Raw genomic sequence first — 21,989 nt, forward strand, 5'->3', positions numbered from 1 at the left:
GCAACTCAATGTTCAACACAATGAAGCACTGGCTGGTCCTGGACGAGTCTCGCCGTGTCGCTGAGTGACTCCATTGTGAAACTAAGAGGGAATCTTGTTGCAGCCCCCATATCTTCATTGTACTCTCTCTCTCTGTTCCTCATACGCAATCATTTTGTCTAGGGACTAGCCCAGCAAGAAAACGTGTTCAATGCACATGTCCAAGATGTACATGCCATTCTCAGGAGCATTTCTGGAGGTACTTCTCCTAAGATAGATTTCTTTGTTCTTCTGGCAATTCTTGGCCATGTCAATATTCTTCACCAGCACCTTAATTTCAATGCATCGATTTTTCTTCAGTCTTCCTCATTCACATTCTTATTAAGGTTACTAACCAGTTAAAACACTTTTCATTTAGATTTGTTCCTACTTTCAGTTGCTAGGTCTTTTGATAATATCTTTTGTCATAATCGGTACTAAAATTTAGTCTTACATATTTAATGTAATTCTATGATATTAACTAAAAGTAATGTTTTCCAGACACAAAAACTAAATATTCAGTGTTACCCCTATTTGCAAACATTTATGGATCTTTGCCGGACAACTTTGCTCAATACTCAATGTAGAATATCCCTAACATTGCTTTTCCTGAACAATTTGCTCTTCTCCCAAAAGCTCCAAATCAAAATTTTATATTTCCCTCTTTACCTGATTTTCAAAATGCTCAAAACCATTTCTGTGGCTCCCTTCCAAAAGCTCATTTCTATAAAGTCAATTTCTATTCATCGTCATCTCTCAAAATCAAACCAAACTCACTGCCACACAGTCATTTCTGACTCCTAGCCACTAGAGCTGCCCCTGCAGGCTTCCAAGACGGCAACTCTATGAGAATCAACCGTCTCCTCTGTCCCCCTCAGAGCTGCCGGTGGTTTCAATCTGGCGACCTTGTGGGTAAGCAGCCCAACTCATACTCCCTGAGCTACCAGGGCTCCCTTGGCCATCTCTAGTGCGTGCAACATGACCCTCAGTCACTTTCATCTTCAGTGTCCTTCGCAATCTCGATAGCCTCACTCTGTTGTAGCACGTATTTTTATAGAGTAGCTTCAATGCATTTTTGAAACAAACAGAATATCCTTAAATATACAAATGAGACTTAACCCTGGCAGGACTTCTACGGACCCATTCTGGCCCCCTACAGTGAGTTGACAAAAAGTATTCACTGATAGCAGCGACATAGAAATGTGCATACCAATATCAAGTGCAGCATTATTCATAATAACTGAAAGGTGAAAATAAACCAAGTGTCCATCAAAAGATGAATATTAAATTAAAATGGGATATTGGCATTCCAATGGACTATTACTGAGCAATAAAAAAAGAAGAAGAAGAAGTTCTACTACATGGGTGAAACTTAAAGCATTTTATTAAATGAAATGGACCAGACACAAAAAACATATATTTCAGACTACCACATAACATGGAATATCTACTCTAGTCGTACGTAAGAACAGAAAGGAGATCAGAGTTTACAAGAAACTGGAGGGAATGGGAAATGGGTGTTTATTCCTTAATAGGTGCTGAGTTTCTTTTGGAGGTGATGGAAAAGAATCATTTTGGAAATGAATAATGGTGATGCTCCACAACATTGTGAATACAACTCATAGCACTATGTTGTATGCTTAAACTTATTTAAATGGCACATTTTATTTGACCACGATATTTTTTTTAAATGATTCTTAAAATAATTCTCTACGTGAATGGTCACATACTCATCAAGGGATCAACGTCATTGGTTCAGTGACATTAACTTGAAATTACCATTTGTTCCCATTAGCAGCCTGGGTATTCAAAGTGTGTCACCTCCTTCCCAGAGGCTAATCAGCAATCTCCCTTCCATCTGCTGCTTGTTAAATATTTAATTTTGTAGAGCATTTGGAGGTCACCCCTTGGAGGCACAAACTTCTTCTTTCTACCATTTGTAGCATCCATTTTTAGCAAATCACAAAACAAAAATAAACGGAAAATCTGAATCCTCCAGAGCCAGGTTCCTGCAGGGCAGTGTTCACTGTTGGCGTCTCCTTGACTGCTCAACCCTTCCTGCCGTCACCTGCCTCTCAGGCCCCACGCAGCCTCTCTCAGCCCTACGTGTTGGCTTTCTGTTCTTGATCAAGTAATATATTTTGAAAGGACATGTATTCTTAGTTTAACCTTATTCATTTAATAGGATTTTAACCTGGATACAATTCCCGAATATGAGATTAATGTGTGCAGAAGATTTTGTGAGTACAAATTATTACATCCTTTTAAGGGAGCTTCATCAGCAGTTCTCCTGGCAACAATTGGGACTGGGACTTTTCCTGGGCAGCTAAGGGACACGGCTCTTTACAATGACGCAGGAAGCTGAGCAGGAAGTGCCTGGTAAGTGTATTTGGTGACTCATATCCATTTGCTTTCAGCTCACTCTGGGTTTGCTCATTAGCATCAGTGCTGGGAGCTAATGGATACTTAGTAGGAAGTAATTTTTCTTTGTAAATGTCTGGTAAAAAAATTGGAAATGAAAACCCCACTGAGGGCTCTGTCTGTGACAGAGATTGCATGTGATTGCTTTATGATGGGTATCAGTTTACACAAGTCTGTGGTGAATTTCCTGTTACTAATACTGAGTTCCTTTCTCCTGCGATGGCCTTTTGATTAAGAAGGGGGGGAGGGGGGGGAAGATGTGAAATAAGACAAGTCAATGCAAAGAGGTTGTATTAATCTCTGTTATTTTATCTGTTAAAATACCATGTGTTCATTATGCATTTGAGCACAAAGTGATGTGTGGCAAATGTTTAACAACTGCCTCTTGGGAAAAAGAAAAGGTCCGGATTTTCATTCATTACGATTTCCATGATGTAAATACTCCCACCATGGCCAATTTCAATTACAATGTGAGTCACTGGATGCAGAATTGAGGTGGAGATGCAATGAATAATCGACTTGCATGTAAAAAGGTCAATGCCAGTTCTGCCACACCACCAGTGAGGGCTTGCTTATCTTCATAAAGCTGGAAAAGCATCATTCTTTTTCACAGATAATTCCCCAGAATGAACACATAATTCTGTTTGATGAAAGATCACCTGTGTATATTTAGATAACATTTTCATATTTTTGTTCATTTTCCATTCTGACACCTGTCACATTCAGCCCTCCTGTGTCTCTCTAGTTGCCACAGAAATAGTCATATTTGAAAGCTTGGAAACAGGCCAATTCATTTCCAATAATATCTATTTGCCTTCCTGATATTAATTGGTGTTCGTTAATCTTTAGCAGATTTAAGAAATCTCTTTGCAGAAGACAGCTGCATGCCAACCATACTTACGGTCTACCATTGCAAGCTGTGTTGTTCTCAGCTCTCATTTCAAGTGTTTACGGTGAAGGTCGCTCTGAGAATCAGTGGTGGCTGGAAGGCAAAGTGGGAACAAAAAGGAAGGAGCAGTAGATGGAAAATGACTTGACCAGAGAACAAAGCTGCCGATGGCATGATCGAATTATGCAAAACCAATAACTTGGTCAGAGCTAATACTTTTTGTCAACGACACGAAATAAAACTACACACATGGTCTTCTTCAGCGGAAACACATAGAAATCACACTGACTACATCTGTGGGAATAGATGTTCAAGAAGCTAAAATCAGCTCAGAGGCTGACTATGGAACAATCAATTATTCATATTTTAGTTCAGAATAAAGCTGAAGAAAACTGAATCCACAAGAGTCAAAACGCGACCTTGAGTCTACCCCACCTGACTTTTGAGAATGTCTCAAGGACGGAGTTGATGCCCTGAACACTAACAACGAACGACCAAATCAGCTGTGGGAGGACATCCAAACTATCATTCATGAAGAAAGAAAACGGTCATTTAAAAGACAGGAAAGGAAGAAATGATCAAAGTGGATGTCAGAAAAGATTCTGAAACGTGCTCTTACTCATAGAGTAGCTAAAGCAAATGGAAGAAAGAATGAAGTCAAAGAGCTAAATAGAAAACTTCAAAGGGCGACAAAGAATACAGACACAAATATTATACTGAAACATGCAAAGACCTAGAATTAGAAAAACAAAAAGGAAGAACACACTCAACATATCTTAAGCTAAAAGAACAAAAAGAAATTCAAGCCTCCTGTTGTCATACTGAAAGAGTCTATGGGCAAAATATTGAATGATTCAGGAAGCATTGGGAGATAGCAGATTAGCAAGAACCACTGGTGCTAAAAGAAGAAGTTTTAAGCTCCACAGAAAGCATTAGCCAAAAACAACTCTTCAAGAATTGATGAAATACTTATAAAATGCTTCAACAAGCTGATGAAGCACTCATTCATCTATGCCAAGAAATTTAAAAGATCCATATGGAAGAGAGGTGTATTTGTGCCATTCCAAGAAAAGTCACCCAACAGAATGATTCAATTATAGAATGATATCACTGATATCACATGCAAGGAAAATCTTACTGAATATCAACCGATAACACTTGCAGCAGTACATTAATAGAGAGCTGCCTGAGGTTCAGGCCAGATTCAGAAGAGGATAGGGAAAAAGGATAGCCTCGCTAATGTCAAATGCGTCTTAGCTGAAAGCAGAGAACACCAGAAAGATGCTTTCTTGTGTTTTGTTGACTATGCAAAGGCATTTGACTATTTGGGTCAAGGAACTATGGGTAAATTGAGAAGAATGGGAATTCCAGAACACTTCATTGTGCTCATGTAAAGCTTGTACACTGATCACGAGGCAGTTGTGCAAACAGAACAAGATCGTACTACATGGTTTAACATCAGTAAGGTGTGCATCAGTGTTCTAGCCTCCAATCATACTTACTCGATGTGTATGCTGAGCAAACCAACAACCTGGGACACACAACCTTGCTTCCTGAAAGAGAGGAAGACTTTAAGCACTTGCTGATGAAAATCAAGAATTGCAGACTTCAATATGTCTTATGACTCAATGTAAAAAATACCAAAATCCTCATAAGTGGACCAATAGATAACAGCATGATCAATGAGGAGAATGAAGTTGCAATGCTTCTGGGGTAGCAGTTAAAAGATCAAAAGCCAAGTTGTTGGGAAAATCTGCTGCACAATGTTTCTTCAGAGTATTGAAAAGTAAGGATGTTACATTTAGGACTGAGGTGTGCCTGATGGTATTTTCAGCTGCCTCATATTCATGTGAAAGTCAGACTTTGAATAAGGGATGACCGAGAAAGAACAGATGAATTTGAGTTATGGTGCTGGAGAAGAATATTGAAGGTATTATAGACTGCCAAATGAACAAACAAAATCTGTTTTGGAAGAAATACATTCAGATTGCTCTTAGAGGCATCAACTGTTAGAGAAAAACAAAGGTTTCAACTGATGACATACCGATTGATATGGTTCAACAAGCTGATGAAGCCCTAAAAGCACTCCACCAACTATGTCAAGAAGTTTGAAAGCTGTCAACTTGGCTAAACAATGGGTAGATATCTATATTTGTGCTGATTACTAAAGTTCATATTGGAATTGAAGAAAATTAAAACAAGTCCACAAAGGTCAAAGTATGGCCTTGAATCTATCCCATCTGAACTTAGAGAGCATCTCAAGAACAGATTTGACACACTGAACACACATAACAAGAGACTTGACTAGCTGTGTATCAACATCAAAAATGTCATACATGAAGAAAGAAAAAAGTCATTAAAAACACAAAGAAGGAATAAAAGCTCAAAAGGGAGAGCTAAAGACTCTTAAAGATGTCTAACTGGCCCCCTAACGGATAGAAATCCTGATTTGTACTGATTACAAAAAGATGATCCCACAAACTATGGAAATTATCTATGAATATCACACGCAAATAAAATTTTACTGAAGGTCATTCCCCAATAGTTGAAGCAACACATAGACGGAGATTCTATAAATATAAGCTGGATTCAGAAGTAGACATGCAACAAGGGATATCATTGCTGATGTCAGATGGATCTTGACTCAAAGCAAAGACTAATAGAAAAATATTTATTTGTGTTATGTTGACTACGCCAAGGTATTAGATTCCGTGAATCATAACCAAGTATGGACAGCATTAAGAAGAACAGGAATTCTAGAACACTACGTTGAGCTCATGACGAACCTGTACATGGACAAGGGCCAGTTTGTGAACAGAACAAGGATGTCACTCTGAGGACAAAGGGGTACCTGACCCAATCCAGGGTATCTTCAATCATGTTGGATGCATATAAAAGTTGGACATTGAATAAGGAAGGGTGTTAGGCAGGTTTCTCAAGAGAAACAAAAACAGGACACTTATGAATATATATATCTATATATAGATATATATATATGGATAAGCTTATGAACAGGAATATAATGGCTAATTAGTCCACACAGCAGTATAGAGGGCTCAGTTCAACTCATATTCGTGGAACAGTTAATATACTGAAGGTCATTCAACTCTCACGGGCTGCAGGTCCAAGGTTAAGGAAGCAGAGAGCAGAGTGTGCCCTCAGGCACGACAGTTCCTGCTTGGTAAAGTAGAAGGGAAGCAAAGAGGAAGAAGAGTCTTGACAATATGTATTGTCAGCATAGCTGTAAAAATGGGTTCAAACAAAGCACTTGTGAGGATGGTGCAGGGTTGAGCAGTGTTTCTTGTTGCCAGGCTCTCAAATAAAATAGCGCCTGAGGTCTTAAAGGCTTGTCTCCCAACAAGCAGCCCTCTAAGTGAGATTATCAACCAAATCCATATGGAAGAAACACACCATCATTGGTTAGCGAAGGATTATAAGTCATATAATATGAAGCAGAAGGAGTGACTAGTATCAGAACCTAAATTGTGAGAATCTGGTTTGCAGAAGGCTCAGGATGACAGTGGGAGCCCAAGATCATTCATGGGAACCAACTAGGACATAAGCCTCTGTTGAACTTCCTCTAGCCATAACTGAGGGATGGTAGGAAAGTGGTTACTGAACAGAGCACATTGGAGAGATGAGTATTAAAGATCGAAGGGATAAACCTGATTTGAAAAGTGAAAACTGTCAGTTGATCCCCCCTGATGCAGGCTGGACCTGATCTGGTTTGCAACATTTTCTGTGTTTGTGTTTTGTTTGTTCATATAGGGTTTATCTCAGAGGTGTTGTGTCATTAGATGGCACCCTCTTGAAGTTGTGTTATCTTTTTTTTCTGGTTTTCGATATATGAAACCCACCAGGATAGATGATCCTATGGGGACAGCAAGTAGAATAAGGGTTTCAGTGGGGTGCGGGGGGGAGCATACAGTGATGGGAGGTGGTAAGGGGGAAACAATGTTAATGAGTCCAGGAAGAAAAAGAACAAAAGAATGTTTGTAAACTGATTGTGGTAGCAATGGCTGCTTGTTTGGAGACAAGCCTTTAAGACCTCAGGAACTATGTTATCTGATAGGCAGGCAGCAGCTAATTTCTTTGGGCCATGATGTTAAGAAATAATTGTTCCTAAGTTAGAGCTAGCACTTAGTGCGATCTACAAACCCATTCCTGGATCGATGCTTTTCGTTTGTTGTTGTTTGTTATCTGCCTTTGGATCCCTTTCAAAACCTCCTTATTAATTTATGGTAGTGGGTCTTATTGATCATCTCTCTGGGGCATAACGATCTCCCATTAATATTGTCTTTTATTAGCCCATGGTGCTAATTTTTAAAGCCCTGTTGAGAGAGGGCTATTGGGCCAAGTACCTGAATTATTTACTTGTACAGAATCGATCCTATTGTGGCTGGGTGCTGTTTATCAGTGCCTTTCCTGAAATGGAAGTTCAGGAATGTGAACTTGTTTTGTTTTAGGTTAAGCACGTCAGTATTCTTAGAACTATCCATTGTATCTCACAGTCTTTGAATCATTCCTGATGCTCATCTTAGGCTATAACAATATCAAAGTCAGTCCCCCAAATATGACAATTAAACACCATCCCAGGTGACCCCAGCATTTATATTAATTAGTCTAGTTGCCGCAGCATGCATGGGATATCAGGAATTTTTCACAGAACATTAATTGAATATTCCATTTCTTTAGCCTCCATTAGGCTAGAAAAACCATTTTAGACTCTCATTTGTTTCTATAAGGGACCATTTGCTGCAAGCCATTTCTTCTTTTATATTAAGTTGGCTCGTTGGTTGCAATCAATAGGCACCAAATCTAAATTAAACTAAAACGACATTTGTGGGAGTTATTGAATAGTTCAAAATGTTGATGGGAATCCTGATGAAATAAATGTAGGAACCAACAGACACAAAGATGAGCCAAGAATCTACTCCAAGGAGGCTTTCTGACTTTACCGCAGCCAACACCACCGACCATTTCCCTTTGGATTTTGCTCCCCAGGGAAACATGACACTAGCTGAATTTGGAATTTGGAAATCTTGTTCCCCAGGGAACCACACTAAAGGCTTCTCAATTTGGCATTAGCTGAATTTAGAACCATGTGAAACGATCCTCAAGTGAGCCATCGCCAATGCAAGGAGTTTCAGACAGTGTCAAGGCGGAATCGCTCACAGCAGTCAAAGTCTCTATTGAGATCATCTGACTCAATAAGTTTAGGGCTTCAAAAAGGAATGTGTGTCCCTTTTGGTTTTAATAGTCAGAGGCAGGGTTTTGCCTCCCACTTTGGGATTCCCTTAAAGAGGAGTACATCTCTATGACCCCAAATTCTCTGTGACTGCATATTTTTATGTATCAACATTTTAACGAGTTTTTAAAGTTATGTTTATGTCACTTTATTTTAAAAAAATCCCTGAGCATACGAATCTCTAATGGTGTATGAGTTTTTGGTTTTTAATAAATATTTCTGCTGCTATTTGTCAATTTGTTTTACAAAGGTAGTCATTTTTAAAATGGTGTTTATGAAAAGACTTTGACACAACATGTATTTGGAGATATACTATGAACACTTTGCCAACATTAAGTTAGAGATTCTTAGTTCAGATGCATTTTTCTAAAATAATCAACTAGCAATAAATCATTTCAATGCTTCAAGGGTAATTTCTTTGATGTATTCAATTAGTTTTTATTTTAAGTGAGATTTAGGGCCTTATTACATTTTAGCATGGCATTGATATGATCAAATATGATATAAAGTTGTAATATAAGTCACTATCTTAGAATACTAAATAAAATAATAGTGCCTTGATTTTCTTTCAAGGGAACATCTTCCCTTCTGACACTTCTTTTCATTCCTCACCTGATGCCAAGTAAAAAAGTATTGGTATCAAAATAATGGAAATACTAAATAACAAAACTATCAAAATGTAGAGCTATTGCTTCCTGATGTAGCATTCGTTGAGGCCAGGGGTCCCCAAACTTTTTAAACAGGGAGCCGGTTCACTGACTCTCGGAGGGCCGGACTATAGTTTTGAAACTATGAACAAATTCCTATGCACACTGCACTTTTTTTTTTCCAGGGGCAGGCCAACAAGGCTTGCTTTTATTGAGTGACTGATCAAAAGAACTGCCAAGGCCACTCTGTACGGAGAAGAGAGGGGGAGTTTATGTCTTGCTCTCTTCCTCCTTGGACAGCGTCTTGATGAGCTCTTCTTTCTTGGCTGGAGTCGCTCCACTCGGGGCTTGCGTGCCTCCATAGTCTCAGACCTGCGGGCCTCCACTGGTCAGCCAGGAGCTTCTTGCGAGCCTTGTCTGCCTTCAGCTTGTGGATGGTCCGTGACAATCCACTTGTTCTTAAACATGATCCCCTTCCCCTTCAGGGACAAGCTGTGATACCTGTGGCGGTCAATCGTCTTGGACTTCCAGTATCTCCTGAGCAGCCGGGGCAGAATCCTCAACCTCCTCTTCCACGTGACCTTCTCGGGCATGCGATCATTGGCAGTACCCATTCGCTTACCTATGCTCATATGCCCGCTCTTCTGGCGGGCTAGGGTGTTTCTGCAGCACCGGGCCCAAGAATGGGCGGTCCCAGGCTTGCAGATGATAAGGACCTCTTTGATCAGTTTCCGGATGTGCTGACGGGAGTTGGCATTGGCCATTTCATTGGGGTTCAACCAGGCTGTCCTCTTGCCACAGCAGAGAGCGCTGGAGGCAAGCCTCGTCTGAAGCCTGAGCATCCTCAGGGCTGCGGCCGCAGCGCCCAAAGGCACACATACCTTATTTTGAAGTAAAAAAACAAAACCGACAAAAACACCCAGCGGGCTGGATAAATGTCCTTGGCAGGCCGCATGTGGCCCGCGGGCCGTAGAGTTTGAGGACCCCTGGTCTAGGCTATCATGCTTCTAAAATTGGGGTTTCCCTCTCTCTAATCCTTCCTTCCATGAAGAATTCTGCATGTTCCTTCATTTACACCACTTAAAGATGGGTTTCTAGCATTCTTGAAGGACGCAGATGGTGCTTCTTTGAAATGTTCTTTGAATTTGAAGAGCAAAAACAAAACACAACAATCTGAAGGAGCACAACCAGAGTTATAGGGCAGATGGAGTAAAGACTCCAAATAAAAGCTACCAAAATAGTTCTGCCTACTGTTGTTAGGGGAAACAGTTCTGCATCCTGACTCTACTGATCGTTTTCTCTCCAATGCACTGTTTAAAGTTCGAAAGCATCTTCATACTAAGCCATGGTGATCATCCTGGGTCCTTGAGAAGATCTGCTAACATTACCACTGTGAAATGCAAATATAACACTATTATCTTCTGAGTTCATTTCTCTGCCTTGAATCTACCTTGCTCAGCAGAACCCTTTGGAAGCCACCGTTTTGAATGGACTGTTATCCCCCCCAAAGGCATACTAATGAGATTATAACAATATATTACTAGCGGATTCGTCTGTGTTGACTGATTACAGATTTAAAATATACTTTTCTTTACATTTTATTATCAGTATAGTATATACTTGGTGTTGAGTATTTAGAAAACATCAAAAAGCAATGAGAATAGATAAGAAATCAGCCATGATCCCACTTTTTTGAAATAAGCAATATTGATAATTTAATGCATCGGGGGTGGGGGATGGTAAAAATTTTGTGTAGAAACTTCATTATTGAGAATACTTCCCTGCTACCAGCTTCTATTCAGATGAGATAGGTGGTGACATTAAGATGTGAGCTGTTTGAGTAAAATCATATGTCAGCATTTAGAAATAATGCATTACTTGGTGAAGCAATATCTTCCAAATGATGCTACAAAAATGTATTATAATCAAAAGAGTCCCATTCACTTTAATGTAATAGCACAGAAAACATTTATTGATGACATTATCATTTGTCAAGTTTGCGTTGTATATCAAAGAAGTTATACTCCATTGCCTGGAATGGAATTAACATCTTTTCCTCCTTAACCCCAAATAGCTCCTGCAGTCTTCTAGAAGATAGCCCTCCTGACTGAGCATTGTTATTTTAACATCAGTCTATGTGGAATAAAATTGACCACACACATTTGAAGTATTAGATAGTGACCTTACGGGGCAATGAACTTGTTAATGGGGGAGGCTGCCAATGGTTGTACAGCTCAAAGAAAGAAATCAGTATTGCTAAATTGTACATGTAGAGACTCTAATATGTATACTCTCAACAAAATAAAATTAGAAAAAATTTCCTTTAAAAAAGAAGCAATATCTTTTCATTTCATTGCCCCACAAACATTTTGAAGCTTTCTTTTGTTGCTTTTCATGGTGTTGTTTATGGGTGTGCCTGTTACCCTGCCACACACAATGAGGTCGGATTCTGTAGTCTATGCCAGCTAACTTCTTTTATTCATGGAACCTATACATTGAAATGGTTAAGAAATCAGCAAGAGGTTTTACATAATGAAGATATTCAATATATCCATCTCAGATGTAGGCCTTTTGAATACTAGAAGCCAATTTTGGATTGGCTTTGCATGGCATGTGAAAATACAAATGAGCGGCCATCAAGCTCAGAAGCAACAAAGCCCACATGGAAGAAGCACACCAGCCTATGTAACCACGAGGCGTCAAAGGGATCAGGTATAAGGCATCATCAGAACAAAAAAATCTTACCATAGTGAATGATGGGGGAGTGCGGAGTGGAGATCCAAAGCCCATTAGTAGGCCACTGGAGATCCCCTTGCAGAGGGGTCTCAGGGAGGAGACGAGCCAGTCAGGGTGCGATGTAACAACGATGAGAAATACAACTTTCCTCTAGTTCCTAAATGTTTCCTCCCCGCTCCCACTACCATGACTCAAATTCGACCTTGCAAGTCTGGCTAGACCAGAGGATGTACACTAGTACAGATAGGAACTGAAAATACAGGGAATCCAGGGCAGATGAGCCCTACAGTAGGACCAGTGGTGTGAATGGCGAAACAGGGAGGGTAAAGGGAGAATGGGTAGGCAAGAGGGAACCGATTACATGGAACTATATGTGACCTCCTCTCTGGGGGACAGACAACCGAAAAGTGGGTGAAGGGTGACATCGGACAGGGCAAGATATGACAAAATACCAATTTATAAACTATCAAGGGCTCATGAGGGAGGGGGGAGCGGGGAGGGAGGGGGAAAATGAGGACCTAATGTCGGGGGTTTAAGTGGAGAGAAAATGTTTTGAGAATGATGTACAAATGCGCTTTACACAATTGATGTGTGTATGGATTGCGATAACAATTGTGAGCCCCTAATAAAATGTTTAAAAAAAAAAAAAGAAAATACAAATGAAACCCTAAGTGGACTTCTGGGAAAGATCCACTGGGGCCGTTCAGAGGTTATGCGCAACTTCAACTTCAACTTTTTCTGCTCCGTGGAAATTCTTTGATTCTCTTGTGATACTAAAATATGTGGCCCTTGCTACATTGCACTTCACTATTGCCAACACAATCTGCCCTCTGTCTTCTTTAGAATTCTCACTCTCACTCTTCTCCTAAATCAAAAGAAATTTTATTTTGGCTACAAATTAATTTCCCATCAGTTCTATCCTAATGGTTTCTGAGTATATTCCATCATAAGAACACTTACATTGTTCTCTTTCATTTTTGATTACACTATAGATGGATTATTTCAGTGTTCTGGGCGTTGGTTTCATTATGATAAAAATGAGAATTGAGAAGGTATGTGCTTTAAAGTCTTTTCCAGGTTTAATTTGGAATTCAAGGATGTGTAGGAAAGCAGTTGGGAACAATGAAAACATCAGGAACTCTGGCATCATAGAGACCTGAATGTAAACCTTGGATCTTGGTGGAGTGTGTTATGTAACATTTCCAAACTTACATGCACTTATTCATGAAAATGAGGTGCAGACAATATTAAAGAGCTTTGGTGGTATAAGGTTTCAGTATTCCACTGCTAACCACAAAGTTGATGGTTTGAACCTACCACCCCAGGAAAGAAAAGACTTGATGGTCTCTCCTGTAATGATTTCAGGTGAGGGAACTGCATATGACAGTTCTACTTTGTCCTAAGGGTCTCTATGAATCATGCTCAACTTAGTGGCACATAATAGCAACAAGAAAATAGGAAGATATTACTCTGCTTGGTTAAAAATGTCTTGAAAAAATAAGGGATTTATATTTTTATCTATAAAGACATTTGATAAGTAGTGTAGAATGGATACATCTGCTTCATCATGTTATCATTATCCCAGGCTGCTTCTACTTGGCAACAATGGATATGCTTCATTTTCTGATGGCAATACCAAGCATAGTATCCAGGCTCTGTGGAGGAAAAGTGAAGGGTGGTGCTTCAAAGGGGTATATGCCCCTTTTTATGAAGCAGACAAGGTGTGCCAACCCTAAACATGTCCACTTCCACCTTTTTGTTTACAGGATGAACTGCAAAGTTATGCTTAGCCCTATCCAGAAGATTTTTATGTTTTTGCTGATGGTATTAGTATTATAATCAAAATTAGAGATTTGCTAGTAAGGATGAAGGATGAGATGGTTAATAGGCAGAAAAAAACACCGATGTCCATAACTGCAAGAATGCAACATTCTATCTTGCTCGGGAGGAGATGCAATGAGAGGACTTGTGTGGACTACAGAACACATACTCATATTGCACATTCAAATGATATCTTTACTCTATTTTGTAATCAATACTCATTTCTCCAAATTACTGCTTGCAATGTTCAAAATTATTTTGTGGTATAATTCATGCAGATAGTCTTAATTAATGCTCTGTATTTTACTTTTTGGGGTTCCAATGTCCATTTCAGTGGCTCCACAGAAAGTCACGGACACAATTCATGATTAAAGGGTATATTCGGGAAGTTACCAAATGGGAATGCTAGGAAGAGAGGGTCAAGATTTACTAGGACAGTTACAAAGTTTCAAATCTGCCAGTAAATGCCCCCAAAGGGTCTGATGTAAGCCTCAACCCCAGGGCACTCAGCTCCCCTTCTGAGGGTCAGAAAGCCCAACTTTCCCTACTAAATGCCCAGATGCACCCACGCCACAAGCCAGCCTCTTGCAAGAACATTCAGCTTGCTCTGTGGGTTGGGAAGTCCATCACTCTGCTCCATGCTCTGGCTCCTGGTTCTGCTGCTGCTCCTCAGATTGCATGGTTGTCATTTGGATCCAGGAGGTTCACTGGGCAGGGATCTTGGGTACAGAGGATGCCCTCCACTATGGTTCTTTAGGTCATGAGATCCATCTTCCTGCTTCTCAGAGAGCTCATTTTATCCGTGGCAGGTTGGCACACCAGGCAATCCTGCTAGCAATTTATTTACAAGTGAATCCAATCAGTATCTGCCCCCATCTTCTTACCAGACCCATACAGGGAAAAAGGTCATGTGGTGTTTGTTGAGTGTTAGAGACTTTGGCTAAAAGAGCCACATCAAATCACTCACGGCTCCTGCATTCTGTTATATTTAAAATAATACACATGTCTAAACCATACCAGAAGTGCCTCCTCCCCAACTATTCTGCATTCAATAAGTTCTGCTCAGCCATCCAAGGTGGTTTACAGTCAGAAATAAGGTATTTCAATTTCATTTTACCTGTCAGCTATTAATATATGTAAAAGAAATTAATAACTTGTGAATATATATATTTAATACTTGTAAATGTAAAGTATATATATAGAAAAAGCCAGATTAACTTGAGGAAATAGTCAATACTTTGGGAGCCTTACTATAGGAGAATATGCACTATCAGGTAGGAGAAATGACCATTTAGTAAAGTGGCTCAAAAAGAAACTGGAAAACATGTTCTTTGAAAATAACCTCCTTGTCCAAAAAGATCCCCTTCAGTCCTTTTATTGATCTGCCCACATGCCTAAAAAGCCCACTCTTAGAAGGATGGTGTTAAGAGAGTGTATTTCCATAATGACCGATTTAAAATGAGTTACCTGGAAAGGAGACTATGACTGTCAAGAGGCTGTTATTGTGAGGAGCTTGAGAACTAGCTCTGATACAGTTGAGCCACAATGACCCGATGTCCAACCCAACGAAGCGCGTCTGTCCTGCACCACCCTCACAATCAATCATGGCTCGAGGCCTCTGTTGCAGCCCCTGTGTGCTAATCCTCCTTGTTGAGGGCTTTTCTCTTCTTCTTGACTCTACCAAGTACGCTGCCCTTCTCCAGGGACTATTCCCTCCGAAAAGTACATCCAAAGACGAAGTCCAATGTGTATGATGATTAGATTTGTTTCCAACCCAGATTTCTTTCTTTGTTTGGGCCACCTATTATATAGTCAATAGTTTTCATTAACACGATCAATCAAATATATCAATTATTTAATCTTTTTCAGTGGCGGATTTCTGGGGCACATCGATTAAAGTGCTTGGATACTAATCCAAAAGTTACCTATTTGAATCCACAGACAATTCTTGGGAGAAAGAGGAGGCAATCTTCTTCAGGAAAGGTTTGCAGTTTTTCAAACCCTATGGGGGTAATCTGTTCTGGCCTCTAGTGCAGCTCTGAGTAGGGTTGACGTAACAGAGATGGGATAGAGAAAATAGCCACTGTTACAAAATGATATTAGCTACAGTGGATTTGAAATCTTCTGATCGAGCTGCCGTGAAACTGAGAAAAGCCAAGGCCCATTTTGATGGTTGAGTATGGGAAGAATTGAAGCTCAGGAGGAGGTCCGGAGAATGAGCAGTTTGGGAGGGACTGAAAGCGGGTCAAGCATGAGAGAAGACACAGGCTTGTCTCTCCTCTCAGTTCATGGATGTTTTACACGTACATGGGAAGATTTCATTATCATCACACTTGAACTTCCAATCTTGAGGTTGGACGAGGCTTACCAGATAGTGCCAATTATTATCCTCACCGCATGAACAGTAGAGAAAACACTGGTACAGAAAGGATGAGCAACTTGCCTGTGATCACACAGCTAACAAGTGCTGGAGCTACCATTCAAAACAACCTGGCTCCCCAGCCCAGCGTCCAATCAATTGTCCCAAGGTCTCGAAGACCTAGCACCCAAGCTGCTTCACTACCTTTTTCTTAAGTGCCTTTGCAACTATAATCAAAAGAAAAGTGGAGATTTTGGGGGGTTAACATTCTACCTATAGCCATGGTAGTTTTCTGCAAATTTCATCTATGATGTATGTCATCAAATTAGTTGGATATTAGGTTTCTTTAAGTTGCACGATTCTTTTTACTTCACATTTTTATTATCTTTAATTATATCCAAAAATAACCAACTAAATCAACAATTTACATGTGCTAAAGATCTTAAAGTGTGTAGTTGAATACAGTGGAAATACCTACCTATACTTTACCTATAATTTCAAGTCTTTCTTTTTGCGCCTTGTTACATTTTAATACATAAAGGCGGAGATCTGTCTGTGATAGTATGTCCATGTTGTTATTGTTGTCAGTGCCGTTGAGTTGGCTCAGACTTCTGGTGATCCTAATAGAACAAGATGAACCATCTAGTTTCTTTGCCATGTTTTGCTATAGCACCCATATCTTCTGTATTCCCTTCTGCTATAGCACCCATATCTTCTGTATTCCCTTCTGCTATGGCACCCATATCTTCTATATTCCCTTCTGCTATGGCACCCATATCTTCTGTGTTCCTTTCCTAAGGGTGAGTTTTGAGCAGGGCCGTGATGTTAAGAACTAACCTCCTTCTTAATTTGGAGTAGGGAGGAGCCCTGGTGGTATCGTGGGTTACGTGTTGGGTTTCCATCTGCCCCTCACTTTCTATTGAAGATGCTGAAGCTCCTTCACCTAAAGAAGATACCTAGGAAGAGTTATTCAATTCTATTTCATCTTGCCTCCTAATTGCCCACTGTTCTGTAGAAATAACTTGGAACCCTCGGGAAGATAAAGCGAATCATCATAGAACCTCGTGGTTATAGAACTCTAACACCTTTGGACACAAACAAAGAGTGCTCGCTTGGAAAGGAATCTTTTCTGGTGATCACGCAGGGGCTGAAGAAGGCAATTTTAGATTATGGGAACATTTACCGCATGGCAGTTGGAGAAACTGGAGTGATGCTAATTGTGTTCTTAGCTGAATAATCAAGATCTGAACTCAAGAATAAAATAGATTACAAAAATATTTTGTTACAATTTAGAATAAGAAATTTAGACTGGGAAATAGTGACATGAAGGTGTTACACGTTCAGCTTATCCATAGTCACTACATCTGATCATGAAGATCTCGCTCTGCACAAAGGTTGTTGGCTAAGGAGACAAGTGAAGGTAGATGTACAGTCTGTGTGCAGCTTCACTGACCCCAGTGGAAAAGTCCCCTCTTCTTCCCACAAAGCCTTATACCCCAAAGCTGCAGCAACTCGAAGAAAAAGATTACTTAATTTTCACACCGAAAAGACATATGGTTTGTTTGTTTGTTCGTTTGTTGTTTGTTTGTTTTAAGAACTGGTTTAGTTCCCATTTAAAAACACCTTTAAGAGGTCTTTTTGCCAACATATTGATGAACACATTAGTGAGAGTAGTGTCAACTTCATTTAAACATACTTTTAAAGACACTCTATTGACCCTGGAGATACTGAAACGAGATGCTGGACTTTATGTAATCTCTCTAATTTCAATAGTAGTGGGGAGATCCTTGCTGACTGCAAACAAACAATGGCAATGGAGCATTAGAGGTTAAGCTAGTCGTCAAAACTATCTAAACTACAGGCTCTTCGACACTAGTTCATTGTTCATAAATGTCTTACAGAATTTAGATGTGTGTCTTAAAATAAGACACTATATGCTATCCAGCAGAAGTAAAACACTTCCAGCATCGGGTAGCGCCTCCAAAAGTTGCATCACCTGATCCAGGTTATAGTATAATTAGTTTTGCAACTCCATCCTATGGCCCAATGGATACAATTTTGTTTGAAATGATGAAGAAAAATCAAGCTCAGGAAGTAATGTGGAGCCGTTCGTTATAAGATCCCAGCTTCTAGGATATTGCTTTTCAACAAATACTATCTTCCTTTTAAGATCATTCTCGTCATTTAACGCCTGGGAGAGGTATATAAGGTTTGCGTGATCATTAGAATTGGCGGAAGCAAGAGTGCTGGTGGCTTATTAGGCTACAAATTGGTCTGCTAACCTCAAGAACTGGCAGAAGCTACTGCATGCAAGAGCAAGCAAGCTGTGTCGGGACTGTTTTTATGTTGATTAGGTATAGGAAGGAAGTAGTTATAATGAATAGTTGCCATTTTGTGAGAACAACAAGGCACACTCTCTAGTGGGAACCCTAAAACAATGGGAATCAAGGTCTCAGCACCCAATAGGAAGCCAAAGAGATTTCGTTTATATTTCTGACAGCCAATGCATAGGCCCCCAGACAAAAACTCACGGGACTTTCATAAATCGTTAAAAGGAGTCAATAACCTCAACTTCTCCCGCAGGGCAACTGGGGTGTTCAAACCACTAACCTTGATGTGAGTGGTATAATGCTTCACAGGCAGCTTGGTCACACTCCCCTGCCCATAAACCAAGGCTCAATTTACCTTCATCCAAGTGGGTGCTTCTACCTGGTTAGAACATGGAATATGGAGGCCAATTGCATAAACGAAACAAAATGAAAAACTCAGATATTATTCCTTCTGAAATTGACAGAGTTAAAAATACACTCACAGGGCAGTAAGCAACAAGGAATCATAGGTTCCAAACCTGAGCATCTGTTTTTCAATGTGCACTGAAATATGTTGGGATTTCTTATGAAATAGTTGGCTTACCTGACTCCCTTCCCATCTTCCCAACTTGGTGGACTAAGGAACAATTGCCTTCAGGAGTGTCCAATTAACTTTTTCTAAAACTCCATTTATTGTACAAAATTCTATGTACACTCCTGGTATTTTACTTTCAACCAGATACTTTGATTGTTGTAAGCCAAACACCAGAGAACCCCAACATTATGACCAATTTATGTTAAGTTGCTGGATGTTAGAGGTAGCATAAAATATAGAGTTCTACTTCAGTAGTCAGGAAGTTTAATATTGGAGTATTTTCTCTTATTGGGTTGGATGTCTGATTGTACAGAAGATTTTTATTTTACTTTCTTAATTCACAATGCCACTTGTCCCACCCTCACTCTATAAAATAATGATTATACCACTTACTTTGGCTTCAAAAATCAAACATAATTGAAGTAGGAAATCAACAGGAAGGTGCTACAGATTCAAACTGGACTCAAAAGAGGACATGGAATGAGGGTTATCACTGATTATGTTATAAATCTTGGTTTAAGGCTAAGAAACAAGAAACATGTTGACTTGTGTTTTATTTACTAGGTAGAGATATTGGACTGTGTGGATCATAACAAACTGCGCATAGTATTGAGAAGAATAGGTATTTGAAAAAACTTAATTGTACTCATGTAGAACATGGCATACTGTTCAGTGCCATCAACTCGGTTTGAACTCACAGCGACTCTTATGCACAGCAGAACAAAGCCTCACCTGGTCCTGCCCCATCCTCATGATTGTTCTATGTTTGAGCCCATTGTTGCACGCACTGTCAGTCCATCTCCTTGAGGCTCTTCCTCATTTTTGCTGCTCCTCCACTTTATCAAGTATGATGTCCTTCTCCAGGGACTGGACTCTTCAAGCAACATGTCCAAAGTAGTTGAGACAAAGTCTCACTATCCTTGCCTCTAAGAAGCATCTGGCCATGCTTCTTCCAAGATGATTCTTGGAAGAAGTTCTAATTGTCCTGCATCGATTCTACTTTGATCTTTTTTATTCAGTGTCCAATTTACTTATGCATATGAAAAAATTAAAATGCCATGGCCTGGGTCCAGCACACCTTAGTACTCAAAATACCCTCCCTTTCAACACTTTAAAGAGGTCATATGCAAATTTACCTAATGAATTGTTTGATCGCTTAACTGTTGCTTTCATGAGCATTGATTGTGGATCCAAGCAAGATTAAATCCTTGACAACTTAATCTTTACTCCATTTTTCATGATGTTACATATAAGTCCAGTTTTGAGGACTTTGGGTCTTCATAGCATTCTGTTGTAATCCAAACTGACAGCTGTAATCTTGATGTTCATCAGCAAGATCTTTAAGTTCGCCTCAATTTTTTTCAGCAAGCAAAGTTGTGTCATGTGTATAATGCAGATTGTTAATAAGCCTTCCTCCAGTCCTGATGCCAAGTTCTTTGTTACATAATCCAGTCTGCACTTATTTTTTGGCATACAGATTGAATAAGTATATGGGGAAGATACAACCCAGTCTAACACCTTTCTGGAATTTAAGCCATGCATTTTTCCCTTGTTCTGTTTGTACAACTCCCCCTCGATTCATCAACAAGTTCTGAATGAACACAATGAAATGTTCTGGAATCCCCACTAATCTTAAGTCTATCCATAGTTTGTTATGATCCACACAGTCTAAGGCATTGCCTAATCAATAAAACACAAGCAAACATCTTTCTTGTATTTTCTGCTGTTAACAAAGCTATGTTTGACATTAGCAATGATATCATTCATTCCATATCCTCTCCTGAATCCAGTTTGAATTTCTAGCAGCTCCTTGTTCATATATTGCTCCAACTGTGTTTGAATTTTGAAGCCAAGGTATAATCATAATTTTATAGATTGAGGGTTGTACAAGTGGTATGGAGAATTTAAAAAAAATCTTATGTAAGATCATAAATCTAGAGGCAGTCAATTGAGGAGAACGAAGTGATACTATGTGGTTTCAAATCAGGACTGGTTTGATCTTTCCACCATACTTAATCAATCTCTATGCTGAGCAAATAAGTCAAGAAGCTGCACCTTTTAGAGAAGATCATGAGGTCAGAACTGAAGACCCATAAGCTGCAACCTGAGACGGCACACCTTGCTGACTGGGGTCAAGGAGGGTTTGAACCCATTATGAAGATCAAAGCCAACCGACTCCAGTGTGGGCTATAACTCAAAGTAACGAAAACATAATCAGCTTTAGGCTGTTGTTGATGCCTTGTTTTGCTCTGTCTTGTTTTTGTGCATGTTATTATCTCTGCAGGTCTGTGTAAATAAGATAGGCTGGATGAACAATCTAGAGGAGGAAACAACAGGACCAACAGTTCCAGGGGGGACATGGGAGATGGGAAGGTGGGGGAAAGGAAGTAGTGTTAAACCCATGGAAAAGGGAACAAGTGATCCAAATCGGTGGCAAGGAGGGTGTAGGAGGCCTGGTAGGGCATGATCAAGGTAAGAGCAGTTACTGAAACCAAAATGAAGGCTGAGCATGACAATGGGACAAGAGGAAAATAAAAGGAAGTAGAGGAAAGAAGTAGGAAGCAAAGGGCATTTATAGAGGTCTAAATAAAGGCATGTACATATGTAAATATATTTATATATGAGGATGGGGAAATAGATCTATGTGCATATATTTATAGGTTTAGTATTAAGGTAGCAGATGGACATTGGGCCTCCACTCAAGTATTCCCTGAATGCAAGAACACCTTATTTTATTAAACTGGCATTCCATGATGCTCACCTTCATGGATATGATTGCTGAAGACAAAGCGGGTGCATAAGAAAATGTGGTGAAGAAAGCTGATGGAGCCCAGCTATCAAAAGATACAGCATCTAGGGTCTTAAAGACTTGAAGGTAAACAAGCAGCCATCTAGCTGAGAAGCAACAAAGCCCACATGGAAGAAGCACACCAGCCTGTGTGATCA

At 39.8% G+C, this 21,989-nt stretch overlaps 1 pseudogene; it reads right to left on the minus strand.

Annotated features, from left to right (window-relative positions):
* Nucleotides 1-9,493: 9,493 nt before the first annotated feature.
* The window catches only part of LOC101663243, a 67,144-nt pseudogene continuing 54,648 nt past the window's right edge, over nt 9,494-21,989 (minus strand).

This window comes from Echinops telfairi, unplaced genomic scaffold (genome assembly GCF_000313985.2).
Source record: "Echinops telfairi isolate 266 unplaced genomic scaffold, ASM31398v2 ScPeMD7_3533;HRSCAF=4204_0, whole genome shotgun sequence".
Lineage (NCBI taxonomy): Eukaryota > Metazoa > Chordata > Mammalia > Afrosoricida > Tenrecidae > Echinops > Echinops telfairi.